This window comes from Nelumbo lutea, chromosome 1 (assembly GCF_056320005.1).
Source record: "Nelumbo lutea isolate HS-2025 chromosome 1, American lotus-T2T, whole genome shotgun sequence".
Classification (NCBI taxonomy): domain Eukaryota; kingdom Viridiplantae; phylum Streptophyta; class Magnoliopsida; order Proteales; family Nelumbonaceae; genus Nelumbo; species Nelumbo lutea.
Window position 1 is genome coordinate 58,009,250 of NC_142684.1, and position 19,832 is coordinate 58,029,081.

Genomic DNA, 19,832 nt, shown 5'->3' on the forward strand with positions numbered 1-19,832 from the left:
CAAGGTTCAAAGCCGTTTTCAGGTAAACCTTTCTGTCCAGTGAGTGCTCACCCATCATATTCGTGAACGCCAAGGTACCGTGAGAGAGTTCCCATTTTCTGGTGAAGCCCCTCCCACATCGGTCTATGACGCCCCTATCATCTTATGAAACACTCAGACAAGCCCAATAGCAAATGGATAGTCCATTTTCCTCATGCTAATGATGGAAGGCCTTTAGAGAGTTCATCATATGAATCTCCCTATCACATGCACTCATATTAGCTGGAGGGAACAAAATTATGCCCTAGTTTGATTTAGGTCAAACCAAAGTGGCTCCCACTAACTTTCATAAAGCCAGATTTCGGTGGGCCTTGAATCGGATAGGGTTCCGCACGTAACCTCTTGATGAGGTGTGGGGCCCACCATTGAGGGAAGTCATCCAATGACCGATAGGGACACCATGGAAATGATGTGCATTCAGCCATGGTGTGCGCAAGAGCCACTGTCGAATGAGCATGGGCCAAGTACTTATGGCCCATGTACGCAGCACCTCACACATCCATACATTACATGCAGGGATAAATTGATCCAATCAATTAATTATCTGTAAGGCCCGTTGGAAGCCCGTTGAAATTCCATAATATTAACCGTTAATATTATCTAGGTTTGTGGGCTGAATTAGGGTTACCCAGTTCGGCCCATATAGCTTTATCCTTTAAAATGGGCTTTTTCAGTTTTAACTATTTAAAACTGGGCCTTTACAGGCTGGGCTGAATTAACCATTTAATTAAATATCAATCCTCAGGCCCATTAGTGGGAAATTAGGGCTACTTTCAGCCTTGATTAAACCCTAGAATTGGTTCAAACAGTTTTGAACCAATCTTGGTTCGAATGGGTCTAGTGTTTGATTTTTAATTAAATCCTTAATTCAAGAAAATATTCTGAAATTAAATATTGATAAAAGGAAATACAAGAATCAGTCAAACAGGGCTGTTCGCACAATCCTTCCTGCAAAACAGAGGTTAGATCACAGAATGCAGTTTCACAAACTGCAAATCGCAGATAGCATTTCTTTCATCTGCGAAATCTCCTTTTCTACACCGCCAACTTCGATCCAAAATAAAAATAAATAGAAATTCTATTTCTATTAATAATTACATCAGATCGAATACCTATACATTGAGTCTAGAAAATAAAAAAATTATTTACAGACCCAAAATAAATCAAGAATTGCAAAATCGCAGATTCCCTGCGCAAACCAAGAATTCGATCTCCTCTTGTACGAACAACCCATAAATCAAGAAAATTATAAAGAACAATTCTAAATAATAATCATATTTATTTAAAATTAATTTCAGATTATTTGCCCATCTGTTTTGGGAACAAATTTCCCAAAACCAAATCTGCGCAAATTGGGTAGAACGCCTTCTCCCCAATTGCGCAGGTTCAGATCTGAAACAGAATGGTTCAATATTTGAACCTGGCTCTGATATCACTGAAGGGTTGAGAGATCCATCCCATGGATGCCCAAAGATTGCGGAATAAGGGGCGAATTTCAAAAATTTTTCTCTCCCTTCAACTGGGAATCACATTCCCTATTTAGAAAATCATATTTTCAATGATCAATTTTGAACCTTAAACTGAACCAGATCTGAACCAAAAGGAATGGGAGAGAATGATACCTAATACGGAGAAGTAATATCTCCCAACGGAGGTGTTAACGCCCAAGGAAGGATCCAAAGACTGCTCCCATTGAAGATGGCGCAGCGCAGGATGGAGCAGAATCAGCAGTGTTCTTCCCCAAGAACTCTGTCCTTCGCAAGAAACAGTAGGATGGAACGTGAGCACAGCTTTCTTTTCAATCCTTTCTCAAAGAACTGATGTCAAGATCCAATCTTGACTTCTCCCACAGCTGGAGATCGAACTGGCAAACAGGGTGGCTAGAGCAGGGAGGCGGCAAGAGAGTATTCGCAGGCTGCAGAATTCTCTCTTTTTGATTTCAGCACTAAAGAGGATCTGATGTGTTTCTTGGTCTCTCTCAAGGCTGCCGCCCCCTCCTTCTTTTTGTTACCTTGAAAAGATCAGCTCCTAATCCCATTAGGAGGTGCTTATCCAAATCATATTTGGATCAGCCTTTTCTTCAAGTGATAAGGTTAAACCCTTATCTTATCTGCAGATTAGATTAGCTTTATCCTAATCCCATTAGGAGGTTTCTAGATCTGAATCACATTCAGATCTGGACTCTCTGAGTAGATAGGGTTAAGACAATAAACTCATAAAGTACATCAATTTTGATTGAAGCTAAGGGCATACAAAACTGTCTAACAATGCAGATGGCAGCCATGAATGTACAGTCCGTGACATGTGATTGGTGTGGGGTAGGCCACATCAACACTGAATGCCAAGTTGGCAATCAGTTTAGGCAATCCACAAAATAGGTTGACTTTGTTTGCAACTTTGCAAGGCAGCAAGGAAATCAGCACCACCATGCCTTTAACCCCGAATGGGGAGGATACTTGAATTAGTCATGGCCAAATCAACATGTGCCGAAGCCCTTCCCCCAAAACTTCTATCAGCCGGAAGACGAGCTTTATAGGTCTCAATGTTAACATCTTTCTGAGTGTACCCTTTCTCCACAAGACAAGGTTTATAGGTCTCAATGTTAACATCTTTGTCCTTCTTCCTCTTGTAAATCAATTTGCAACCAATTGCTTTCACCCTAGAGGGTGGATCCATAAGAGTCCAGACCTTGTTGGTCACCATCGAGTCTATTTCGGCTTTCATGGCATCTACCCACTTCAGGGAATCTATGTCCAATATAGCTTCCACATAAGTCGTGGGATCCTCCTCACTTGTTGTGGCTTCTACCAAGTAACTTTCTTGGTCATAGCCGTAATGAACTGGAGGCTTGGATACCTGGGTAGAGTGTACCCTTTCTCCACAAGACGAGCTTTATAGGTCTCAATGTTAACATCTTTGTCCTTCTTCCTCTTGTAAATCCACTTGCAACCAATTGCTTTCACCCCAGAGGGTGGATCCATAAGAGTCCCGACCTTGTTGGTCACCATCGAGTCCATCTCGGCTTTCATGGCATCTACCCACTCCAGGGAATCTATGTCCAATATAACTTCCGCATAAGTCATGGGATCCTCCTCACTTGTTGTGGCTTCCACCAAATAACTTTCTTGGTCATAGCCATAACGAACTGGAGGCTTGGATACCTGGGTAGACCTTCTAGGTTGAGTATCTGGAGCTTGTGGGACATCTCCTACTACTCCTGGGCTCTCCTCATCAAGAACAACTTCTTGCTGAAGATTTTCCAAGATGTAATATTCTTCTAAGAAACAGGCATTTCGACTGCAAAACACCTTTTGTTCTTTCGAATCATAGAATAGGTAGCCTACAGAGCTTTGGGGTAACCTACAAATAGACAACGGCTGGTCTTAGATTCCAATTTGTCAGCACTATTTCTTTTAGCATGTGTCAGACAACCCCAAATTTTCAAGTGTCTCACACTTGGTTTCTTACCGGTCCAAAGATCATAGGGAGTTTTCGGAATGGATTTGATTGGAATCTGGTTTAGCACGTAAATCGCAGTCTCCAATGTGTATCCCCAAAAGGATGTAGGTAATTCTAAATGGATGAGAAGTGATCATACCATATCCAATAGGGTATGGTTCCTCCTCTCCGACACACCGTTTAACTATTGTGCAACGGGAGGGGCTAATTGTGATACTACCCCATTGTCCTTTAAGTAGTCATTGAATTCGTCAGAGAGATACTCACCACCTCAATCTGATCGAAGGGCTTTAATTTCTCTCTCAAACTATTTCTCGACTTCTTGTTTGAACGCCTTAAACTTTTCAAAGGATTCGGACTTATGTCTCATTAGGTACACGTAACCATACCAAGAATAATCATCGGTAAAGGTTATGAAATAAACATGCTGATTATGTGTCCTAACATTTAGGGAACCACATACATCAGTATGTATCAGGTCAAGTGTGCCTATAGATCTTTCGGGCTTTCCTGTAAATGGCCGCTTCGTCATCTTACCCTGAAGGCAATGTTCATAGGTTGGAAGATCTTCTACGGTTAGAAAATCCAAAAGACCATTCTTTACCAACCTTGTGATACGATCTATGTTAATGTGGCCAAGTCAGTAATGCCACAGGCACATGGGACTAACTATATCCCAGATTCTTTTCTTGGGGATTATTTTCGATGTAGTTTCGGTAATGTTGGTTTTCAGAGAGGGATGGAGAACATAAAGACCATTCTCAAGTTTCCCATATGCTAGGAATTTGTTATTCCATTTAACAATAATCACATTACTAAACAAAATAGAATAACCATCCATGCACAATTTTGACACAAAAATCAAATTTCTTCTTAAGCTCGGTACGGAAAGACAATCTTAAAGTACAATAATCCCTTACTAATTCTACAGTGCTTATGGTCGTAGCTGCAACATTTGCAGAAGTCCCTAAGTAAAGTGTCACTTCTCCATCGCTTAGTCTTTTACTTATCTTGAACCCCTGCAGTGAGTTACAAGCATGAGTCGAAGCCCTGAGTCAATACACCAGGAAATAGAAGTGACCAACAAATTGGTCTCTATTATAAAAGAATCAAACATACCTTGTTTCTTTGTCTCCAGTTATTGAGGACAATTCCTCTTTTAGTGGCCGGCCTGCTTGCAGAAGTGACATTCATCCGATGCCTTGTCTTTCTTCTACTTTTTAGTTTTGTTACCCTTCTTCTGAGCCTTCCTTTTAGCCTTCCGCTTTTCTTACCCGATTTGCCACCTTCAATAAGCATGGTTATCGGCTTATCCTTCTTAATCAGTTCTTTAGCCCTCTGTAACATATTGTTGAGTTCCTAAAGGCTAACGTTTAGTTTATTCATGTTGTAATTCATGATAAATTGATTGAAGGACGAAGGTAAGGAATTGAGGACATCACCAATTTTGGTGCCATGATCTAACCCTGACCTGAGAGCTTCCAGTTCATTGATATAACCCATCATCTTTAGACAATGGTCATGAACCTATTCGTTCTCGGTCATCTGTGTGGTCATAAACAATTTTAAGACCTTTTGTCGAGTAGAATGGTTCTACTCTTCATACATAGTCTTCAAACTATCCAATATATCCTTGGACACTTCGATCTTATCAAATTGTCGTTGTATCGGATTGTCTAAAGAGGCTATAATATAACATCGGGCAAGAGAATTTTTCTCTTTCCATTCTTGATACTCTCTTATTCGAGCCTCAAAAGTCCTATCACCTGGACTATCTAGAGCAGGGTTCTTAGCAATTTTGTCCAATTTCTCAGATGTCATAACCAACATAAGGTTTCGGAACCAGTCAGCATAATTAGGCCCCTTGAGTTTGTTATCATCCAACAACTTGGTGAAGTTTCCGTTTGCCATTTCTGGTAAAGGCAAAGCAGATTTATAAGTCCACAACCTAATTGATTCTTGTCATCACATAGAAAGGGCTTTTAATCTATGTTCCATATCCATTTTGGGCATCTTTGAGATTCCCTTCATCTCGGTGATGGAGATAGTTGTGTCTCTTGAAATGTGGAAAACCTCATGGGGTGCATGGAGCCAGCTGTTTTAGCTGCAAAACCCCACCACCTTCTGTGAAGGATCTCATCCACCTCATCTTATGAGCTTTCCCTATGGCCTCTGTTAGACAAGGTTCATAGCCATTTTAGGTTAAACCTTTTTGTCCAGTAAGTGCTCACCCATCATGTTCATGAACGCCAAGGTACTGTGAAAGAGTCTTCTATTTTGGGATAGACCCCTCCTACATCGGTCTATGACGCCTCTATCATCTCATGAAGCACACCAACTACATTAGCAGATGGATAGCCTAACTTTATGGTGCATCTCTTCCCACCAATTCCGTCAACCTTCATACTAATGATGGAAGGCCTTTAGAGAATTCATCATATGAAATTCCCTATCACATGCACTTATATTTAATGGAGGGGACAAAAAACCCCTTAAATATGATTTAGGTCAAACCAAAGTGGCTCCCATTGACTTTCATAAAGCCAGATTCAAAGTGGGCCCAAAACGGCTAGGGTTCCAAGGTGTTCCTCTTAGGGAGAAACTGAAGTGGGCCCTATTGAGAAAGGGAGATCATTCAATGATCTTAAGGGCACCATGGCAATGATATGCATTCAGCCATGGTGTTCGAAAGAGCCACCATTGAATTTACATGGGCCAAGTACTTATGGCCCATGTACGCAACACATTACATCACATACATCACATGCATGAAATCCATAATTGATCCAATCAATTAAATAACTGTAAAAACCATAATTAAAATTTAAAAACCTTTTCAGCCCATTTAAAACTGATAATATTATCAAATAATATCATCTAGGTATATGGGCTGAACTACAAAGAGCAGTTCGGCCCATATAGCATTTATGCTGAATTGGGCTAAAGCAGTTCTAGTAAATCAAAACTGAGTTTTATAGATGTGGGCCGAATTGCATCTTGCAATTAACCATTAACCCCTCATCCCAAGAAGGAAATTTTAGGGGTGAGAACAGCCCCCATCAAACCACAGATTCGGTCCAATCTGGTTCGAATGGGTCTAGGGTTTGATGTTTAATTCAAGATCCAATTCAAGAAACATGATTTGAAAATAAAGAAACTGATACATGACAATCAAGAATTAGTAAATAATAGCAAGAGGGCTGTTTGTAAGGCTGCAACCCTGCAAAACAAAAATTAGTTTGCAATTTGCAGTTTCCAAAACTGCAAATCGCAGATTGTCGAACTCAAATTTGCAAAATTTTCTCCTTCGCACTTCCACCTTTGTCTTCAATGAAGTAAAATAGAAAACCTAATTTTTCTATTGATATTACATCTGAGTCGAATTCCCATACATTTAGACTAAAATTAAAAAAATTAATTAATTATAGTCCAAGAATGAATAGAAAAAAAAACGCAGATGCATAGATTTCTTGTGTCGCAGAAAGATTTCGATCTCCTCCATACGAACAACCCAAAATTCAAGAAGTATAAATAGAACAATTCCAAATATATAACAAAATAATAAAGATTTATTTTTAGATCATTCGCCCAAAACTGGGAACCAATTTCCAAGAAAAAATAGCTAATTGCGCAAATCGGGTAGAACGCTTTTGCCCATTTGCACAGATCCAGATCTAATTTAATTCGGTTCAAGACTTGAACCTGGCTCTGATACCACTGAATGGATGGGAGATCCATCATATGGATGGCCGAACCCTACAGGAAGGTTGGGCGAAATTTCAAAAATTTCTTTTTCTCCCATCCGGGAGTCGCATTCTCTATTTTAGAAAACTACACTTTTAAGTATCAATCTTGAACCCAAAACCAAACCAGATCTGAAATAATTCGGGAGGAGAGTGATATACCTGATAAGAAGTAGCAATATGAAGGTATTCACACCCAAGGAGAAGACCAAAACCCACTTCCACTGAAGATGTCACAGTGTGTGATAAACCATGATCAACAGGACGATTCTTCAGCAAGAACCAGGATTCTTCAGCAAGAATTGAATAGGGGCTAGTGAGCATGAATTCATATTGTTTCTTTAACCAAGAAACAATATCAAGAACCATTCTTGATCAATTCCACAAGAGGAGAACGAATTGGGTAGGGATGGCAAGAATATGAGAGAATTCTACAGCTTGTTGTGTGTTAAAATTGAGGAATTCGTCCCCTATTTATAGTCTTCTTTGGATTAGCCTCCTAATCTAATTAGGAGAGATTTTCTTGATTTAAATCTGACATTTGGATCTGGACTCTTAAATGGATAAGACTTATCTTATCCTTTCAGCTCATCGCAATCAAATTATAAATCGGATCTTGTCTCCTTTAAATTAACTAATTTAAGCCCAGTTCGAATTAGGCTTTAGGCCCATTAAGCTTATGTGCTCACTTACCCCTTAACTTGCTGCCCAGTTGGCTTTCTTTGTATGACATGGGACCCAAACATTGATCTACACATCAGCCACATGGGTTCAACCCAACCTTTGTTACAAGGCTTGGCCGAATTCACTGTAGGAGACAATGAACCCCTGAGTCCATCACCATGGGCTCTTAATGAGCCCAACATTTACACTAAATGGTCATTGGGTCCAGCCACCTTATGAAAATCCAAGGACTGTGGGCAGATGCAAGATTAATCCATCAGGTATTACCCTCAATGGTCTTATACTTAACCTCTCATCCCATAATGATCAAACATTGCCCGACAAGAGAGGACCACTCCCTCGGCTGTAAGGAGCAGTGTTGCACTCTCTACTCACATGGATCCCGGGAATTAAAACCTTTCACAAATATTTTGAAACCATATATATATATATATATATATATATATATATATATATATATATATATATATATGTATGTATGTATGTATGTATGTATATCTCTATATAAATATATTTTGCAAAACAAATCTCTACGCTTGAAATCAACTGCTGGCAATTTAGGTTTCCATTAGAAAGAGTGCATTCCCTGATCATTCACTTTGTCCGACAAAGGGGCTGATCCTGTGACTATGATCATCCACTCAAGTGAATTCTCGGACTGTCCCAACATACCCAGGTTTTGACCCCTTCTAAGGATCCCATTGATTGGCATATCAAAGACAGTCCAATCCGACATTTAGTGTAGTACCATAATCGAGTCTAGGGGTTAGGTGTAACATTTCAGTTTTGTCCATGTATCTCCAAGGTCCAGGCCAATACTAGAATTTGGTCCGGTTCATGGTTTCAAGAAAACCCACACTGCATGTACATCAGGTCTCACCCTGGTAGCTGAGACAAGCCACCCCAACCAATTTGGTGGCACATCAGTGTCAGCCTTGGCAGGATAAATCTCCCCAGATCTATCCAACGACTGTGAAGATTCTAAATAACACGAGTCTCATAAGTGTCTAGTTTAAGGGTATTATACAGAAACACACGATAATGACATGAATCAATTATGTACTTTATTCATTTATAATAAATGTCAAATGATACATCAATCTGATTGGAGTTAAGAGCATAACTATCTAACACTTGCGGTATTTCCACACATGTTTGAAGTTCATCACGGGTCTGCGTGTGTTTAAAGCTCATTGCAAGTTCACGCATGTCTAAAATTCATCGCAGATCCACATAGGCCAAAGCTCTTCACAACTTATTTCAGGTATGAGTTCATCATAAATGTGTGATGAGTTATAAACTCATTACAAACATGCGATGAGTTATGAATTCATCGCAAGTATCCATGTAGTGTTGGTTTGACACCCTTTGTAATTTGATGGTCTTACTGACCATTATGTACCTACACTTACTATTTCATCACAAGAACGATGGTCTTACTGACACCCACTTCCCCACCATCGTCTAGTATGCCACCTCGCGCATGGTCCCGCAACAATCACTTGTCGATCGATATCAAAGTCTCCTTCGTTGTTCTCAAAACTGCTTCCAGATGAAGGATGTAGGGTTTCCAGAACTTCTATCCACCGGTGTTCTCATTATAAACCTCAGAGCTTATAGCATGTTGAGCACCTATGGGCTTAGAAGAGATTGAAATCTCCTTCTCTACAGATTCTTCTGTGTGCGTCATCACCACCGTTCTTGTGATACTTCTCTCCTTCCGTCGATTTCGAAACTCTAGGAAGCAACGAAGCGTGCAAAGCAAACGGTAGGAAAGGGAAAGAGGAGAAACAATCTGTTAAGAGGACTCTAACAAGACAATTGATGCCAGAAGTCGGAGCACAGAGAGGAACACATTTGGTAGGAGACAGAGTTCATTGCTGGCTATTTCGGCCAAGAACCTTTTCGATAGCAAGTGAGTATGACAAAACAATATTATAAAAGAAATACATTTGATATTTTTTTCTTCTATCGAGAGCGATGCATTTTTTATTATTTGCATTTATTTCATATATATTTTCATTACTTCTTTATAAAAAAATTCTAAGTCGAGATTATCGTCTCTATGTTGTTTGGCTTCCGTTTGTGACGGAGGCCGTCGGTAGGAAGTACTACCCTCTGAACTCCGAATATAGAAATCTAATTATTTGAAGGTAGAACCTTTTTTCTTTTGTGACCTCATAGTTGGCCTATATGGTTATTAATCGTTATTGTTTTTTTCTAACATATTAATTAATAATCTTCTAGGCATTTGAAATGGTTTGTTTCTTCTAAATTTTGAAATTTATATAAAATTCCTCTGGTAGATTTCAGAGGGGCCTTTGGGTTTTGTTCTCATTAGATATTGAAGACCTGGGATATTGCTTAGTTCCCATGATTGAGATAATACTTTCTCGGGCTTTAAGTGTGGTCTCAATTCTTAAAAGTTTTCCATAGATACAGAGAAATTAAACTATGAAGTAGAAGAATAACTTATATATACTGTAGGTTTTTTCTTTTTCTTTTTCTTTTTTTTTTCAGCTTTAAATTTTCATGTATTACTTTTTTTTTTTTTTACTTTTGTATCTACTGTAGTAGTTTCTGGGTTGGAATTCATTATATGTGATCATCTTGCTTGTAGAGGTCAGGGAGAGGAGTTCAAGGTTGAAGTTGAAGCCATTGTAGGCCTTGTTGGATATTGTGCTCCTGTGCAGGGAATTTGGGATGTTATCATTTACTCTAGATGGAAGTGAAAAAGGATTCCTTATAAAGTATTTTTATTTTTATTTTCGTAAGATGCTTGTACTGGTTTTTTCAGTATGCATGTATATAATGACAATTTAGAGCAATGGTTGCATGGTGATGTTGGGCCGGTTAGTCCTTTGACATGGGATATTTGCATGAAAATTGCCATAGGAATGGCACAAGGGTGTGATATTCTATCTTTATCTTCAATTTCTTCATTTTTCTTTCTCTCTTGATTATAATCATCAATCATCACTAAAACAATTACTTTTAATTTTAAATGCATTGCTTAATGGGCTTATTTGTTAATTTGATTGACCTATTTAAGCATAACTTTGAAACTTTAGTGTGCAAATCTGGTCATTTTCTGAACTATTAATTATAGGACATTTTTCCATATTGGATCAAATTCTTTTTAAGAGGTCATAGTGTGGATTAATGTGTTTAGATTTTGTATGTGCTTGTTTACAAATCCATCATGGGTATTCATGGTCAGAATGTTTGTATGTGTTTGGTTTTTTTTCAACATTGTCTCCCCAATTGATTATTCTAGACACCATTAAATTATAAAACAAATTCTTTGTTTTTGTTCACTCCAATTCTTTTTGTGTTTATTTATCAACAGCATTCCCTGTGAGTACATTTCAGTTCTATATAAAATGTGGCATTATTCACCACTAAGTAATTGGTGAAATAATGAAAATTCAAGTAATAACTTTTTCCTTGAAAAATGTTTTTATAAATTACATGTTTTATGTTTTGTATAAAAATATGTCACACTTTGACTGATTAAATATAGATAGCTTACCAAGTGGTCTTTTAATAAGACATTTTATATAATAAATTGAAATAAGCAATACTAGAATAAGACATTTTATAGACACCTAAAGTTTATATGTTTAAAGGCTAGTTGAAGATAAGTTAAGAATTTTCTTTTAAGCTAATATAGAATAAAACCACGTAAATCAAGAGCATGTGGTCTCAACCAATGCAAATACCTAAGGCTTTATTTCGAGGAGTGTAAATACCGGTTCAGTGCATTATTGCATCCGGGATCACAATTGCATGCATTTGGAAATGTTGCAAGAACACCTCTAAGATCGATGTAAAATTGCGAACATGCCATGGTTTACATTGATATTGGGCTGAAAACTACTTCGATTTTTTCGAAGTAAAAATTCACGTTAATAGGCTATGAATTTACCCTCGTCCACCAGAACGGCGGTCCGAGTGTCTATCTGAGCATTTGAGCATCCGGCTATGCACAAGAAGAGCATCATACTTACTCCTACCACCTGAGAACTCATGGTTGGATTTTCCGATATCTAAGTTTCTGTGCCAAAGACTTGAAATCTAGACAACGGAGATTTGAGAGACAACAAACCTCTTGTTTCAACTCGTTCTATTACTGGTGAGGTTTCTTATTCATTTTTCCATTTGACCTATCAAATAGATGCTGATATACTTTTTTGTTTTTTTGTTTCTTTAGTTTTTCTCTTCTTCGAAGCTTGTTCAACCTTATCATTTTCAGATCCCCCTTCAACGTACCCATTTCTAAGACATTCTTGGACCACCTGAAAGTAAGGACTTCATTTTTCTTTTCGTTTTTGTTTCTTGTGTTTTCATTTTCTCAATATGATCTGTAGTTTTTACAGATTTGGAAAATTTTTCCCGTATTTTGTAGTAACATTTATAGATGTATATGTTTTTTTTTTTTTTTTTTATCTATTCAACATTTCCCCTTCATTTTATAGTTATAATCAGATCTATAAAATATTTCCTCTGTATCTCCTACATTTTATATATCGTACTTGAGTTAGGAGGCTTTGTAGCGTTTCCAAAATGGTTTGGATGACTTTATAGTTAAATAACCCTGATTAGTTCAATTAGCCATTGGAAGTCATTTTTCTTCTATGTTATGGTTTAACCATCTATCTTCTTCTGGTGGGGTTTCTGATTAGATGGAGAGCTTCTGATTTAATATATTTTGTTATCTTTGTTTATTGTTTTTTCCTGTTGATTACTAATGTTGATTGGTCCATTTGTTGTTTAGGAATCTTTTTTTTTTTCTTTTGTTTTGTGGTTTAACCATTTGCCTTTTGCTGGTGGAGTTTTTTATTAGACATAGATAGGAGGGTGTGGATGGATGAGACAAAAAGCATTGATGTGCCATAGGTGTGGGGTCTGTTGAAATCAGACCTGTTGTGGGTTGTATAAGGATCCAAGGATAAAGAATCATAGATTTGTGTGCTGTAAAGAAACCATAACAACATGATAAAATTTGGACCAAGAGCTATATATGCAAAAATTGAATTCAATCATTTTGAAGAACATAAAAGAGAAGTAAGAGAGGATAAAAAAAGAAATATGTTTTTTTAAAGGGAAACAAGTAGAGAAAATAGGCCTTGATACTTCCAAGGAAAGACTCAATTCAATTCAAATATAGATTTGAATCCATAGGTGGGTCTACCCTTAAAACTTATTCTTAAAATAGAAAAGAAAACCCATCATGTCAATAGAATTACCATATTATTCCCAAAACTATACATGATTCACAAGATCTTGGTCACGCTTGAAATTTCCAATGGCTTTGGGAAACAATAGTCCAAGGGGACATATAGGAATGGTGTGGATGGAAAGTTGAACAGGTAGCCGATCCAGAGGATCTTGGAGCAATTTAAACTATCCACATTATCCCTCTAGACAGAAAAACATGGCAACTCATGTAGGGAAGCTCCTGACTTGACCTCTCTAGCAAATAGAAAGAAAGGTAACCCAGAGGCCTACACAAGGGTGCTTTATTGGGAGATTGAACTGGTGGATAAACCATGGATTCTCCAATTTGTTAATGGTTCAGATTAGTTACATCAGCACTCCTTGTGGAACAAATATAGTAGGTTTGTGTGGAACTTTACTTAAGCCAATATGTAGGTATGCATGATCAATCCAAGCTCACAAGACATCATGTCTATCTCCTTTAATTAATTAAAAATGGCACAACAAATCACTTGTTCAAGCTGATTGATTGTTGTGAAGGGCAATCAACTATATAGTTAAATGAAAGATTGGAGGGGCAAAGAAGCTGATCATATACATGTTACATATAAAAGAAAATTCAGGAGGAGAATCTTCATCATTTGTCATTACACTTTTAATGAATGGGAAACTATATCTAGCTGGTGCATGTTGGTTAAGACCTGTTTTTGGTGACAATCATGCAGAAAATAGGATTGCCATTTTATTTGGAGGTACTTGTGGTTAGTTTTATAATGGTGATTTGAAAAGCATTACACAACTAAGCTTTATTCCAACCATTTGAGTTTGGCTATAACAGTTTATAGTAGTCTTTCTCTGCCATTTCTACTATTTCTAAGGGCATATCCTCTATTTAAGAATAAATCAATATGTTTCGCTCTATTTCAAATCACATTCTTATTAACCTTCATTTGGCCTTTTAGAACTTCATGCATGTGAAAGAGGATTTCATTGGAAGTGGACCAACATGGATTATATTAAGTCCATTTCAATGGGCTTGAGTGAAATCACAAAGAAAAGTCCAAGAAGATGGTTCATTTTCCACTTCCAGAGTATATTTGGTTATGCATTTGATAACTAATGTTTTTGAAAATTTCAGTTATCTTGTTCTGATCAAGTCTAGGCAGAAAAATAGAAATAAAACTGCCTCCAAAATCTATAACTAAAAAGCAGGGCCTTCAAAAAACCTCAGTTTAAATAGAATAGCCGTAATAACTCCATGTATGTATAAAGTTGGGTTATTTTCAGTGCTTTATTCAGTTTTTATTTATCTTAATGATTATTTGTTGTTTTGGGGAAACTGTTTCAAGGAAAAAAAAAAGGGCTTAAGAGGTGTCTCTCTTTGTTGGTTTCTGATAAAAAAACACATGAATCTTCAAAAGCCATTGTTTACCACTTTGTGGAACTAAAATAATGGAATGGAAATGGTATAGAGACCAAGTACTTTAAAGATTTCATAACTTTATGCGATCCTTATAGAAGGTGCACTAGATTTTAGATAATCATAAAATAGGCATAAATATTCATGGAAACTAAGGATTGTTTGATAATGGCTGAAACTGAATTGAATGACTTTCTTTTTGTGTTTTAATGATTAAGTAGGTTGTGAGCTTTTTAATTGATACATGGCATGTTGCTTGATTACTATTTTACTGACACTTTATTATATGACTAATTCACCCATGAAAAACAATGATCCATTCAATTCAGCCACATCAGCTGTTATTAAGGGCCCCTAAATATGCAAATAAAAGTAACCATTTGAAATAGGGTAACACTAGGATTAGAGCCAAATGTCTATTCTACTACACATTTAAAGAATTAATGAAGCACATTATGATTTTACTTTTGATAAAAAACCTAATGGGTCTACACACATATCAAACCCCATAATCCCCTAGCTTTGGCTGTCAATTGATGCTTTTCATCAAATGCTTTAGCTTTATTCATGGCATCTTGTCCAATAGCTGAGCCTTTAGCCAGCATGCTTGCAACAACATCCTGAGCTTTACTAACATATATCCATCCATTTCTAGAACTGCTTTTAGTCCGTGACAAAGATAGAAATACACATTCACAAGATTAACAGCAAAAACAAAAAAAGCAAGAAAATCGAGGTGGCTACAAAGTTATGGGGTAAAAGCCTGAAACACTCAAAATTGCATTAACCATGACAGACTTGCAAACTTAGAAAATAGAAATATTGTTTCCATAGGCATGATCATGATCACAATTATTCATTTCTAAATCCCACTTCAGCCATATGATGACTAGATATATACATGCATAGATATTTTTTATGAGTGAGATAGACAGATGTAGAAAACAAGGATACAAATCTCTAATTCCTATATGATTTTTTAATGCGATTTATCAGAACATATCATTCTATATATTTCAAGAGTTCATTCTCATGTTGGGCATGTATCATGTTTGGTATAAGTATCATGCCACAACAAAAACAATCTTTACAGTTTATTCCCACATGCAAAATGAATATAAACTTTAATTGTTGAGCACAAGCAAAATAAAACCAGCCCCAAACTTTAATTGTTGAGCACAAGCAAAATGAATACCTTAGTGACCATAATGGCCACTTTTTGTGGTTTAATTCAAATCACTAACAATAGATCCGATTATGTAGCTTTGAAATGATTATTTTCTCCTTTCTCATCTTTGTTTTGTATCAGGTGGTAGGGTTTCATGTATTGTTGTTGATTCAAAGTCAAGTATATTTGCAGTTGTAATCACCATGGTAAGGTGGAGGTTGATCAGTCTTCGAAAGTTCCAAGGTGGCAGTCAGAAAAGAGAGAGGATGTGGGGAAGAGAAGAGAAGAGAGGAGAGAAGGGAGTTGCTTCTTGTGAGAAACCCTATGTCAGAGTTATGATTGTGTTGTCTCCCTAGGGAAGAATTTCTCTCCCCCTTTTATAGAGAGAGTTAAGGCTATCAGGGAAGGAGTTATTTCCTATTAGGAAAGAGGATTTCTCTTGTTAGGAAAGGAGGTCTTGTTAAGGGATCATTATTAGAGAATCCTATGCCTTCTGGATTCTCTTCACACGTGACCCTATTGTACTGATGTTGTGTGCGTAACATTATCGTTTGGTGTGCATACCTGCATGCGTAATCCGTGATTCAGCAGGGATCATTAAAAGATGCACGTTATAGCCAGTATTTATTCCTGATCTACCGTGATTCAGCAGTTCTTTGTAATGGTGTTGGGTTTGTCGCAATTTTACTCGTATTCGGGTTCATCGGTAATCCGTGTGCGTCCGAGTTCATCGCAAACCCACACATGTCTTAGCTTTATTGCAGATTCGCATTAGCCGAAGTTCATCACGACTTGTCCCGAGTATGATTTCATCGTAATTGTATATTTGCGATGAACTCATGCAAATATGCGATGAGTTCTGGATTCATCGTAGGTGTCTGTGTAGTGTTGATTTGACACCTTTTGTACTCTGAGGGTCTTAGTGACCACTATGTACCTACAGTAGTAGTTGGTGATGAATGTCAGTTGTTAGTGTCAAATAACTTGACATATATATATATATATATATATATATATATATATATATATATATAATGTCAGATATTTGTAGTACCTCAATCTTCATGAATTTTTATTTGTTCAGGCATTGGAGTTGTGTCATCAACCGACAACAAACAGGAAATACTTCCTTCTATCAGCAATGGAGGGATTAATGAATTTTTTTCAAAAGCTATGATTAATGATGCTTGTCAGAGTTAAATTTTATTTTTGGTCTTCAACCTACTCCTGATAGATTTTGTATAGTTGAGAGCAAGTCTAGTTTCGTTGTCCTATTCATAATATTTGAAAGAAATGTTTGTACTTTGCATATGCAGGGATAGACCTCCTGTACACCATCAACAATCAATGAGTCAACCTCTGACTGATTTAGATCTTCTAAAACTTCAGCTACAACATTAATCTATTATTTTTTATATTTATTTAATGGTTTGTTATTTTTTATATTTGTTTAATGGTGGAAGTAGCTAGAACACCATTTGATAGCAAGACAGTTGTATTTACATTGATGAAAATGCCAAACATCCACAAAAATTGTATTCTTATTTGCATCTTTCAAAACAAATGAATTGAGTGCAAAGTCGGTGTGTAAATCTTGAACCACTTTACACTTGCATGAACCAAACTTTTTTTGTTTTGCACTCTACAAATTTATATTTGTACTCCTAAATGTAGCCTAAATAACATAGATATGTGAGCCCTACCCATATAATGCTTTCTTCATAGCCCCACAAGGTATGATCTGCCAGCTGTAAGTTTTCTATCCTGTCTCCTTACAAACAAGGTATGATCTGCACCACTCCGAGTGTACCCCACTTTCTTCATAGCCCCACAAAGCCTCTTAAACCATGCACGAGGAGAGTGCTTCAAACCATATAATGCTTAATTCAGTTTACACACCTTTCTACCAAAGTCATAGCATGGTGGAGGTTCCATAAATACCTCTTCATGAAGATCACCATTTAGGAAGGCATTCTTCACATCCAGCTGATGAAGTCCCCATGAAAAAATTGCTACTAGTGACAATAGAACCCGAATTGTGTTGAGCTTAGCTACTAGGGCAAAGGTTTCTTTGTAATCAATTCCTTCTTTTTGAGTAAACCCTTTTGCCACAAGTCTGGCCTTGTACCTTTCAATGGACTTGTCCTCTCTATGCTTTACAGTAAACACCCACTTGCACCCAATAATGCCCTTCCCCTCTGGCAAATCCACTAATTCCCAAGTTGTTGCTTTCATTAGGGCCTTCATCTCTTCATTCATAGCTTCTTTCCACCTTGGATCAGACACTGCCTCTGAGTACCTAGAAGGAACACGTATAGAGGAAAGAGCAAACACAAAGGAGTGATAGGCAGGAGATAAATGTGAGTAAGAAACAAAATCAGCAATGGGGTGCGGGGTGGTACAAGAATGAATAGGCTTACGAAGAGCAATAGGAAGATCCAAATCAGAAGTATATAGGTCAGAATTACCTTGAATTGCAGAGACAGATTGATCTGAGTCCAACTAGTTGCTGTCATGAGGTTGAGGGCCCTTTTTTTCTATTGTATGTGAGTATCTCCTTTATGTTGCCTACTGGAGCCTTCAGGGACATCTGCAGCATCAGGAGAAGTAACCGGCACAGTGGGAGCCTCACTAGGTTGACCCGGAATGCTACAACTAGGAGTAGCAGAAGAGGATGGAAGGCTTGAGGCAGATAGAGGAACAAAAAAGGAGGGAGAATAAGATTCCTCTTCCATCCCACTAGTCTCCCCCTAAAGAGGATTCTGAGAAGACTGAAAATAGGGTTGAGACTCAAAAAAGACCACATCTCTGGTGACATACTTTCTCTTGGAGATAGGATCATAACACTTGTACCCCTTCTATTTAGGAGAGTACCCCAAAAATATTCCCTTCATAGCCTTAGGATCTAGCTTGGTCTTCTTTGGATCCTTCACATGTATGAAACATATACAGCCAAAGACCCGTGGAGGGAGAGGAAAGTCTGGAAGACTGAGACACAAAATAGAGAAAGTGGTTTTCATACCCAATACCTTAGATGGCATCCGATTTATCAGATATGATGTAGTAAGTACAGCTTGAGACCAGTATTGCTTGGGAACTTTGTGCTAGAATAGTAAGGCTTGAGCTGTCTCCAATAGATGTCTATTCTTGCGCTCAGCAACCCCATTCTACTGAGGGGTATTAGCACAGGATGATTGACATAACATGCCAACATCTTCCATGAATAAGTTCAAGGATTTTTCAAAATATCCAGCAACATTATTTGACCGAAATTGCTTAATCTTCTTATCAAACTGTGTTTCAATCATCTTGCAAAAAGCCATAGTTATCTGTGGTACTTCATCCTATCATTTTAATAGATAGATCCGTGTGCATCGAGAATAGTGATCAATAAAACTGATAAAGTAACGGAAGCCATCAATGGAAGCAATGGGTGAAGGGCCCCAAACATTAGAATGAACCAAATCAAAAGGAGCTCGAATTTCATTACTGGAAATTGGATAAACAGTTCTACATTGTTTTGACATTTGACATACTTCACAAATTAAACTCTGATTTGAAATGCCCTTAAACAATTCAGGAAACAACACTTCTAATGAAGAGAAAGACAAATGACCTAGCCTAGCATGCCACAGATGCAACCTAGCTATTGACTCCACACTCTCCGGACTACTAGCATCAGATGCTTGTAAGGCTGAACCGATGTCTGCATCAAAATAGTAGAGGCCTCCATACTCATGACCGCTCCCAATCGTTCTCCTCGTCAATCTGTCCTGAAAGACACAATGAATAGAAAAAAAGTTATACTACAGTTCAAATTTTTGGTAAGTTTTGAAACAAACAAAAGATTTGATGTAAGACTAGGAACATGTAGAACTGATTTAAGAGAGAGGTCCTTGCTTAGGTCAACCACCCCCTTTCCAGAGATGGTGGAGAAAGACCCATCAACAACTCTCATCTTATCTTGACAAGACAACAAATGATATGAAGAGAATAAGGAGGACATATGTGTCATGTGGTTAGTTGCACCAGAATCAATAACCCAAGAAGTAGAGTCAATAGAGCTAGTTGCACTAAAGGCAAAGACTGTACCTGATCT

General features: G+C 37.5%; 2 long non-coding RNA genes across 2 annotated transcripts; both read left to right on the plus strand.

Moving 5' to 3' along the window:
* Nucleotides 1-9,280: 9,280 nt before the first annotated feature.
* LOC148874707 (uncharacterized) lies at nt 9,281-10,859 on the plus strand. The gene is made up of 2 exons (XR_016110905.1): nt 9,281-9,840; nt 10,546-10,859. It is a non-coding gene; the product is annotated as an uncharacterized LOC148874707 (long non-coding RNA).
* Nucleotides 10,860-11,629: 770 nt separating this feature from the next.
* LOC148874708 (uncharacterized) lies at nt 11,630-17,312 on the plus strand. The gene is made up of 3 exons (XR_016110922.1): nt 11,630-12,060; nt 12,139-12,229; nt 17,050-17,312. It is a non-coding gene; the product is annotated as an uncharacterized LOC148874708 (long non-coding RNA).
* Nucleotides 17,313-19,832: the final 2,520 nt, after the last annotated feature.